Raw genomic sequence first — 9370 nt, 5'->3', positions numbered from 1 at the left:
GTCTGGGAGAGAGGCCAAGAAACCATATGAAGTCATTCATGCAGACTTAGTGGGGCCTCTAGCGCTCTCTAGAGGCAATTCAAGGTTTTTCATGGTTCTGATAGACTCCTATTCGAAATATGTTTGGGTCTATATGCTGCAGAAAAAGTCTGAAGCCTTTACCAAGTTTCGCCAGTTTTGTAAATGGCTCAGAAATGTACATAATGAGAATGCACATTGTCTTTTCACAGACAAGGGTGGAGAGTTTTGTTCAGAAGAGTTTGAGAGTTTTCTTTCTGAACAGGGCATTGAGCATAGGACGGCCACACCCAGATCACCCTGGCAGAATGGTTTATGTGAGAGAGTGATCCAGACCCTGCAGCAAGGAATCAGAACACTGTTACATGATTCGGGGCTGCCCAATCCCTATTGGGCTGAAGCTCTTTCGTTTTTCTGTCACGTGTATAACAGGAGGTACCAGTCTAGTGTAAATTGCACCCCATATGAGATGCAGTTCGTGGTGCATTGTGAATTCAAGTACCTGGCGGATGGCCGATCAAGGATACATTGTCTTTGGCAGCATTCTCCTTCCACTGGGGCTCCAGCATTACCTTTTGTTTTGCAAAGTGTTAGTTAAAGGACATTTCCCTGAGAACGATTTTCTTTGATTCCATTTGATTGCAGTGTGGGGGTTGCATTGCTCTGCTGTTCCTATTGTTACATTGCTATATACTTGTGAGTTGTTCCTCAGGAGGCAGGTTTAAATATTTAGCTGTGTCTATCCGCCTGATCCATTTGCTTGGTGGCAAATAAATAAATTTATAGACAAATACAAACAGAACAGTCAAGTGACGAATATTTTTTTCATATCATCATAAGTTACGGTAGACAATTGATAGTATCGACAATTAATTCTACTTACAGTGGTAATTGATTGAACAAATAATACTGGAATAGATTTTAATAAATAACAATAAGAATAAATAAGAATAATAATAACAACAAATAATAATAAATAAATAGATACATAATAATAGAAATAATAAGAATAATAAAATAAATGGAAATAATAATAATAATATAATAAAAATAAATAAAAATAAATAAATATATTTAATAATAATAATAAAGAGAATAAGTGGAATGGCATCACATACCAAGATTAAATTATTTAATTAAATAAATCTAAGATAAAATATAAATAGATATTTTTTTTAAAAAAATAATTAATCATAAATAATTGACATATATTTAGGAACCCTCAGTTGGTTAGAGCTTGGTGACAATAACGCCAAGGTTGCATGTTCGATACCTGTATGGTACAGCTGCATATTCCTGCCTTGCAAGGGGTTGGACTAAATGACCCTCAGGGTCCCACACAATTCTAGAGAGCCTGGATAGCTCAACTGGTTAGAGCATGGTGCTGATAAGGCCAAGGTTGCTGGTTTGATCCTGGTATGGGACCCCTGCATATTCCTGCATTGCAGGGGATTGAATGAGATATTATAATATGAAGTAGGAAGCATCTTTAAAAATAATAATTATTAATAAATAAATAAATAATAAAATAAATAAAAATAATAAAAAAATAAAAAAGAAGTGTGTGTGTGTGTGTGTGTATATATGAATAACACGCGCACACATTCTAAGTGGATAAACAATTAAACATTTAATTGAATACTTGGAAGAATCGTTATTTATTATAAGTAAATCAATCATTATTTAGCACATTCGTTTCAGAATCAATAGCACGTGCCAGTACAACCGCTTGTAAACAGTAGCACACATTTGTGGAAGTTGCTTTAGCGCATTATCCATGGCACCTAAGAGGAAGCACTCTGCGGCGGAATCAGCTCACACCTCAGGCTGCATGGGTGCTGTCAGGGGTTCAGGGAGAGAGGCACAGGGGAGGCAGGAAATGGAGAGCGATGGAGATGAATCCCAGGACAGCGAGGAAGAGGATCACAATGACGCAAGGGATTCTATGAGTCTCTCCAGCGAACCAGAGGATTCCCAGAAGGGGGCACCGGTGGCCAAGGCAAGGGGAGCCCCAGGGGGAAAGTGTCACGAGCGGGGGGCCAGCAGGGGATCCCAAAGTGGTAGCTGGGCGTCAGGACCAGCCACCCCGCCAGAACGCAGCGAAGGGGGTGGAGGTTCCATTGTATCAGAGGAAGCAGCTCTGGCAGCAGAGAAGGAAGGGGGGTCGGAGCAAGCCACTCTCCCGGAAGGGGAGGGGAGTAGTGAAGGGAGTAGCGTAGCTGTCAAGAGGAAGGTTAGAAGTTTTAAAGATGAGGAGGAAAAAGTGGGTTTCATTGTGTCCCACTTGCATGGGGAAGCTAGAGCCTGGTTACGCAATTTGTGGCGCGAAGATGGTCCTGCCCGCAGGAATTCTGATGAATTTATCAAAGCCATGGACGCTTGCTTCCAATCTACCATGGACGTGGATATGGCGCGCCGGGAAATGCATGGATTCCGGCAGGGCAAGGCTACAGTGCGTCAGTACCATTCTCGCTTTTTTGCATTGCTGAATGTGCTGGGCTGGGGAAAAGACTCCCTGGCAGTGAGAGACTTGTTCTGGGAGGGGCTCTCTGGCTCCGTAAAAGATGAATTGGCCAGGGGAGACAGACCTCAAACCCTGGCAGACGTCGTGCAGAGGGCACTCACGATTGGAGTACGTCACGAAGAACGCCCTTGGCACAGTGAGGAGGGTCGCCAGGTGCGCGCACCAGCTAGAGTGCCTCCTTTTCTTCCCAGGGACCTGGGACGCGCGCATCCCTCGCCTCTGCTGAGGGAGGGGGAGGAACCAATGGAGCTTGGTGGTGCAAAGGCTCAGACAGCTGCCGGAGCCCCAGCGTCCGGAGCAGTCAAGACGAAGCCTCCTAGAGGGAACAGGAAGTGTTACATCTGTGACAGTGCGAAACACATGGCCAAAGAGTGTCCCCAGAGGCTCCAGAAGCACACTGCAGCCTTAGCAACAGTAACAGAAGCAGCACACCACGGAGAGCAGTTTCAGGGAAACGACAATGCCTGGCTGGAAGCAGAGATGCTGGGGCTCAGCCAGGCGAGTCAGTAAAGCAGTCCCCAGCGCTTTTGCAGCCTACAGACCCACTGCCACCCAAGCCAGTGGTGCAGCTCACTGCAACTCTCTAGCTACCTAATGGACTCACCCTGGAAGTCCCCATCACAATTGACTCTGGGAGCAACGCAGACTTCGTGGGGGTGCAGTTCATCAAGCAGCATCGCATAGAGCTTCTACCAGCCACGCTGCCCTTAAACGTCGTCACAGTAGATGGCAGGAAGCTGCTGGGCGGGCAGGTGGTACAACAAACGCCACCCATGGTGATGCAGATTGGAAATCACCGAAAGGTCATCAGTTTCAATGTCACCCGCCTGTCAGACACGCCTATAGTGTTAGACATGAGTTGGCTGGATAGACACAGCCCATCATTAGCGTGGTACCAGCGACAACTCAGCTTTGGCTCATCCTACTGCGCACAACATTGCATCCAGACCGGCCAGGAGGCGGAGGGCACGGAGGAAGAACAGCAGTTGCATCTCGGCATGGTGCAGACGGTCCCCCACAAGTACAAGGGGTTTTTGGAGGTCTTCTGCGAGAAGGAAGCTGACCAGTTGCCACCCCACCGGCCCTACGACTGCGCAATTGACCTCTTACCAGGGGCGACGCTGCCGACTGTGAAGTTGTATTCCATGTCCGAGGATGAGATGCAGGAACTCAGGGAGTTCATAGAGCACAATTTGAAGCGGGGATTCATCTGGGAATCCAAGGCAGTGGGGGGCAGTCCTGTGTTTTTTGTGAAGAAGAAGGACACACCCCAGAAAAGACTCATTGTGGACTATAGGGTCATAAACTCGATGACCAAGCCCAAGGCCTTCCCCATGCCCAAGATTGATGACCTGCTCGCGACGGTGAGGAAGGGGAGGATCTTCACCAAGTTGGATCTGCGCGGAGCATACAATCTCATACGCATGCGAGAGGGTGATGAGTGGAAGACAGCCATGTTCACGCCGTTGGGCACCTATGAATACAGAGTTATGCCGTTTGGTCTCCAAAATGGCTCCCACTGTTTCCAAGCATTCATGCACCACGTGCTAGCGGGACTCCTCTACAAGAAGTGTGTATGCTTCCTCGACGACATCCTGATCTTCTCGGAATCGCAGGAGACTCACGAGAGTGACGTTAAGGAGGTCCTGCACAGGCTACGGGAGCACAGACTCTACGCCAAGCTGGAGAAGTGCCAATTCGACGTGACGGAGGTGGATTTCCTGGGCTACAGGCTGTCCGACAAGGGACTAGCCATGGACAGCGCCAAGGTCCGCGCGGTGTTGGACTGGAAGAGCCCACGAAATCGGAAGGAGGTCCAGAGGTTCGTCGGCTTCGCCAACTTTTACCGCAAGTTCATCAGGGGTTTCGCCAAAGAGACGGCAGCTATCACGGACACCCTCAGTTCCAAGAAGAAGAAGTTCACCTGGACAGACCAGGCGGAGCAGTCCTTCAGGCGACTTAAGAACCTCTTCGCGTCCGAAGAACAGCTGCTACACGTGAATCCCGACAGGCCCATGCGGGTTGAGACTGACGCATCTGACAGAGCGGTGGGGGCCGTCCTCTTGCAGGAAGATCCGCAGGGGAACTGGAGGCCCTGCGCTTTCTACTCCCGGAAGCTCAGCAAGTCGGAGCAGAACTACACCATCTGGGACAGGGAGTTGTTGGCCATCCACGCAGCTTTCAAGGCGTGGAGGCACTTCCTCATCGGAGCCAAGCACACCGTGCAGGTCCGCACGGACCACAAGAACCTAGAGTATTGGCGCACGGCGAAGCTCCAGAGCCAGAGGCACATACGCTGGACGGAGTTCTTTGCGGATTTCGATTTCAGGATAGAGTACATCCCAGGTGACAGCAATGTCATAGCAGATGCGCTCTCCAGGAAACCGCAGTATCTCGAGGAAGCGGCACCTGTGGCAGCCAAGCACATTTTCGCACCGCAGGCATGGGCATGCGCTTCAGCCGCCGTGGACCTGGAGGCGGTGCGTCGCGCGCTGCAGACGGATCCGTTCGCACAGTCCAAGATGGAGGAGGTGTGAAGAGGCACAGCGAAGGACGACGAGTTCCAGATACGCGACGGCCTGCTAACCCATAAAGGTGCTCTCTACGTTCCGGGGGACGATCTCCGCGCGAAGGTTCTGCAGCAGTTGCACGACGCACCCAGCGCGGGTCACTTCGGCAAGGAAAAGACGGCGGAATTAGTAGCCAGGGACTTTTGGTGGCCCCAGATGCGAGGAGAGGTCGCGGATTACGTCGCCAGGTGTGACACTTGCCAGAGGTCCAAGCCAGTGCACAAGAAGCCAGCGGGACTGCTGGAACCGCTGGAGACGCCACTACGCTGGAGACGTCACTGATCTGCCCAGTTCGCGAGGCAAGACGGTGGTGCTTGTGGTTGTAGACCTGTTCACCAAGATGGCGCATTTCATTCCTTGCGCGAAGGTGGCGACAGCGGAGCAGACCGCCAAGCTGTTCATAGACCACGTGTTCAGAGTGCACGGCTTACCATGGTCCATCCTGTCCGACCGCGGTCGCCAATTCATTTCCAGTTTCTGGCAGAAGCTCCTGGGTATCCTGAACGTCAAGATCAACTTAGCGTCGGCGAGACACCCGCAGACCAACGGCCAAGCGGAGAGGGTCAACGCCATCATGCAGCAGTACCTGCGATGTTACGCCAATCAGCAGCCTGCAACTTGGGTGGACTACTTACCGATGGCCGAGTTTGCCTACAACAACACGAAGCACGCGTCAACGGGGGTGACACCGTTCTTCGCCAACAATGGGCGGCATCCCAGAACCTTTCCGGGGTTGGAGACGACGGCGCATGGAGAGACGCAGGGAGCTGAGCATTTGGCAGCAGAATTGCAGGAGGTCCACGAGGAACTCCGACGGCATTTATAGCTAGCTAAACACGCTTACAAAGTGCAGGCAGACAGGCACAGGAGGGCAGGAGAGGACATCCAGGTGGGGGACTGGGTATGGTTAGCAGCCCAGGCGGTGCCGGCTAAGTCATTAGCTAAAAAGAAGCTAGGACACAAACAGCTAGGGCCATACCAAGTTGAGGCCAAAATCAATCCCGTAGCTTTTCGGTTGACCCTCCCAGAAGGTTCCAAAATGCACCCGGTCTTTCATAGGTCGGTGCTTACGCCCTACAAAGCCCCACACAGGTTTCAGGAGCCAGGGACGGCACCAGACCCACGCAGGAAGTCACCGGGGGGGGGGGAGTCACTGAGGGCCGCGACACTCAACGAGGTCACGGAAATTCTGGACTCGAGATGGGGGGAGGAGGGAGTAGAATACCTCCTCGCCAGAGAGGGTACCCCGGCCAGTGCCAATAGTTGGGTGCCGGACTATGCTCTGGAGGAACCTCTTCTTAAGGACGAGTTCCATGCACTCTTCCCACACAGGCCCATGCCAGCGGATTATTTCGACGACTGGCTTTTTACGCCCACACTTTCAGACAGCACTTTCCGGGGTTTCTCCTCCGCAGAGGAGACCACGCCAGAATTGAGCCCTCCAAGGGGATCGTGCTCGGGGGTGGACACGGACCGCTCTTACTGGTGGGATGATCAACCAGAGGAGGAGTGGCGCAGGAGATGGCTAAGAGGGCCTTGGCAAACAGCATCGTCCGAAGTAAAAGGGATAGGGGAGGACATGGATGTTTTGGGGGAGGAGCCCGGTTTCGAGCACACATACACTGAACTCGCAGCAGAGGAGATCGACGTAGACGAACTGTATCCAGCATCTACCCCTGCAACTACGGAGCTCCCGGAACCTGCGCCCGAGCAGCGGGAGGGGGGAAGGGGGGGCTTCGAGGGGGGGATGGATGTCAGGGGTTCAGGGAGAGAGGCACAGGGGAGGCAGGAAATGGAGAGCGATGGAGATGAATCCCAGGACAGCGAGGAAGAGGATCACAATGACGCAAGGGATTCTATGAGTCTCTCCAGCGAACCAGAGGATTCCCAGAAGGGGGCACCGGTGGCCAAGGCAAGGGGAGCCCCAGGGGGAAAGTGTCAGGAGCGGGGGGCCAGCAGGGGATCCCAAAGTGGTAGCTGGGCGTCAGGACCAGCCACCCCGCCAGAACGCAGCGAAGGGGGTGGAGGTTCCAGTGTATCAGAGGAAGCAGCTCTGGCAGCAGAGAAGGAAGGGGGGTCGGAGCAAGCCACTCTCCCGGAAGGGGAGGGGAGTAGTGAAGGGAGTAGCGTAGCTGTCAAGAGGAAGGTTAGAAGTTCAAATGTACAGGCGCGCGGAAGAACAGGGAGCCCGGAGGAGGAGCCAGGTTCCAAAGCCCGCAGGAGGGAGGGAGAGCAGTCTGAGGATTCAGCGTCAGGGGAATCCAGGAGGGGCGGAACCCCGGCGGGCAGGAAGACCCTGCGGAAAAGGAGAGAAAGGAAAAGGTGGAGCAGCGCAAGCTTCTTAAACTGGTGTAGGGGAGGGACCGACTCAGAGGGGACTTCAATGGTCTAAGGCTAAGAGACGTGGGGCTACATGCCTCGATTGTGGAACCAATAATGAACTGCAATAAACATCCTTGTATATAAGAAGAACTTGGCGTTGGTCTTTTGTGAGCTGAGACCTGAGGCAGCCCTGACAGGTGCCAATAGCCGTAATTCATCACGGGTCCCACATGGACGGGATAATAACCCCAAACCTACCGTATTTTTCGCCCTATAGGACGCACCGTCCCATAAGACGCACCTAGTTTTTTGGGGGGGAAATAAAGGGGAAAAAATTATTTCCCCCCCAGGCGCGGGGCTGGGGCAGCCCGAGCTTCCCCCGACCCCAGCCCCCAAACAGGCAGCTCTCTGCAAGCCGTGGGAGCCCAGCGGTGGCTCCCGCTGCTTGTGGAGAGATCCGCGAAGCCTGGACGCGCTGAGATCAGCGCGTGCAGGCTTCGGGATGCCGGCAACTCTCCCCAAGCAGCGGGAGCGTTCCCGCTGCTTGTGGAGAGATCCGCGAAGCCTGGACGCGCTGAGATCAGCACGCACAGGCTTCGGGATGCCGGCAACTCTCCCCAAGCAGCGGGAACGTTCCCGCTGCTTGCGGAGAGATCCGCGAAGCCTGGACGCGCTGAGATCAACGCGCGCAGGCTTCGGGATGCCGGCAACTCTCCCCAAGCAGCGGGAGCCTTCCCGCTGCTTGCGGAGAGATCCGCGAAGCCTGGACGCGCTGAGATCAGCGCACACAGGCTTCGGGATGCCGGCAACTCTCCCCAAGCAGCGGGAGCCTTCCCGCTGCTTGTGGAGAGATCCGCGAAGCCTGGACGCGCTGAGATCAGCGCGCGCAGGCTTTGGGGTGCCGGCAACACTCCCCAAGCAGCGGGATCGTTCCCGCTGCTTGTGGAGAGATCCGCGAAGCCTGGACGCGCTGAGATCAGCGCGCACAGGCTTCGGGATGCCGGCAACTCTCCCCAAGCAGTGGGAACGTTCCCGCTGCTTGCAGAGAGATCCGCGAAGCCTGGACGCACTGAGATCAGCGCGCGCAGGCTTCGGGATGCCGGCAACTCTCCCCAAGCAGCGGGAGCGTTCCTGCTGCTTGAGGAGAGGTCCGCGAAGCCTGGAGAGCGAGAGGGGTCGGTGCGCACCTACCGCTCTCGCTCTCCAGGCTTCAGCAAAAGCCTGCATTCGCCCCATAAGACGCACCCACATTTCCCCTTCATTTTTGGAGGGGAAAAAGTGCGTCTTATAGGGCGAAAAATACGGTATTTCACACATCCTAAATGCCTTTAGATCGCGGGTGCCACATGGACGGGATAATAACCCCAAACCTATTTCACACATCCTAAATGCCTTTAGATCGCGGGTGCCACATGGACAGGATAATAACCCCAAACCTATTTCACACATCCTAAATGCCTTTAGATCGTTCATTGATGATTATGAGCAGCATTTTTAACCCCATGCCCTCCGCTGCTACCCCTGATATGATGCCAGATACCCAGGGGGTTCCGGAGAGCCCACCTCTCACCCAGGTTGATGACCCCCCAGGCACCTCTGCCGCCCTCTTCAACGATGCTCAGTTCTCAGGCACAGGCCCAAGCTCTCAGGCAGTAGCGGCGGCAGTGCATACTAGGTCTCGGGCTCACTTGGCATCATCTGGTCCTCAGAACAGCATTGGGTTGCCTGCGCAGAGGCCGCTGGCCTGTGTCAATAACCCTGTTGCGTCCAGTTCTTTCAGTCCTTCACAGAATAAGCAGCCCAGGGTCCAGCTTCCAGAATCGGGCACCTCGTCAGCCGGTGAGGAGGAACAGCAGCTGGAGGGGGAGCTTCAGACAGCTGAGGTGGCGGTCATCCCGTATGTTGAGAAGAAGCCATTAGATTCTTATTGCATGGG

At 53.5% G+C, this 9370-nt stretch overlaps 1 long non-coding RNA gene across 1 annotated transcript; it reads right to left on the bottom strand.

The window, feature by feature from the left end:
* Positions 1-1660: 1660 nt before the first annotated feature.
* LOC309523350 lies at positions 1661-9111 on the bottom strand. The gene is made up of 2 exons (XR_014215320.1): positions 8847-9111; positions 1661-1856 (listed from the first exon to the last, which is right to left on the bottom strand). It is a non-coding gene; the product is annotated as an uncharacterized lncRNA (long non-coding RNA).
* Positions 9112-9370: the final 259 nt, after the last annotated feature.

This window comes from Podarcis vaucheri (assembly GCF_965113315.1).
Source record: "Podarcis vaucheri genome assembly, chromosome: W".
Lineage (NCBI taxonomy): Eukaryota > Metazoa > Chordata > Lepidosauria > Squamata > Lacertidae > Podarcis > Podarcis vaucheri.
This window is presented reverse-complemented; position numbering and strand designations above follow the sequence as displayed.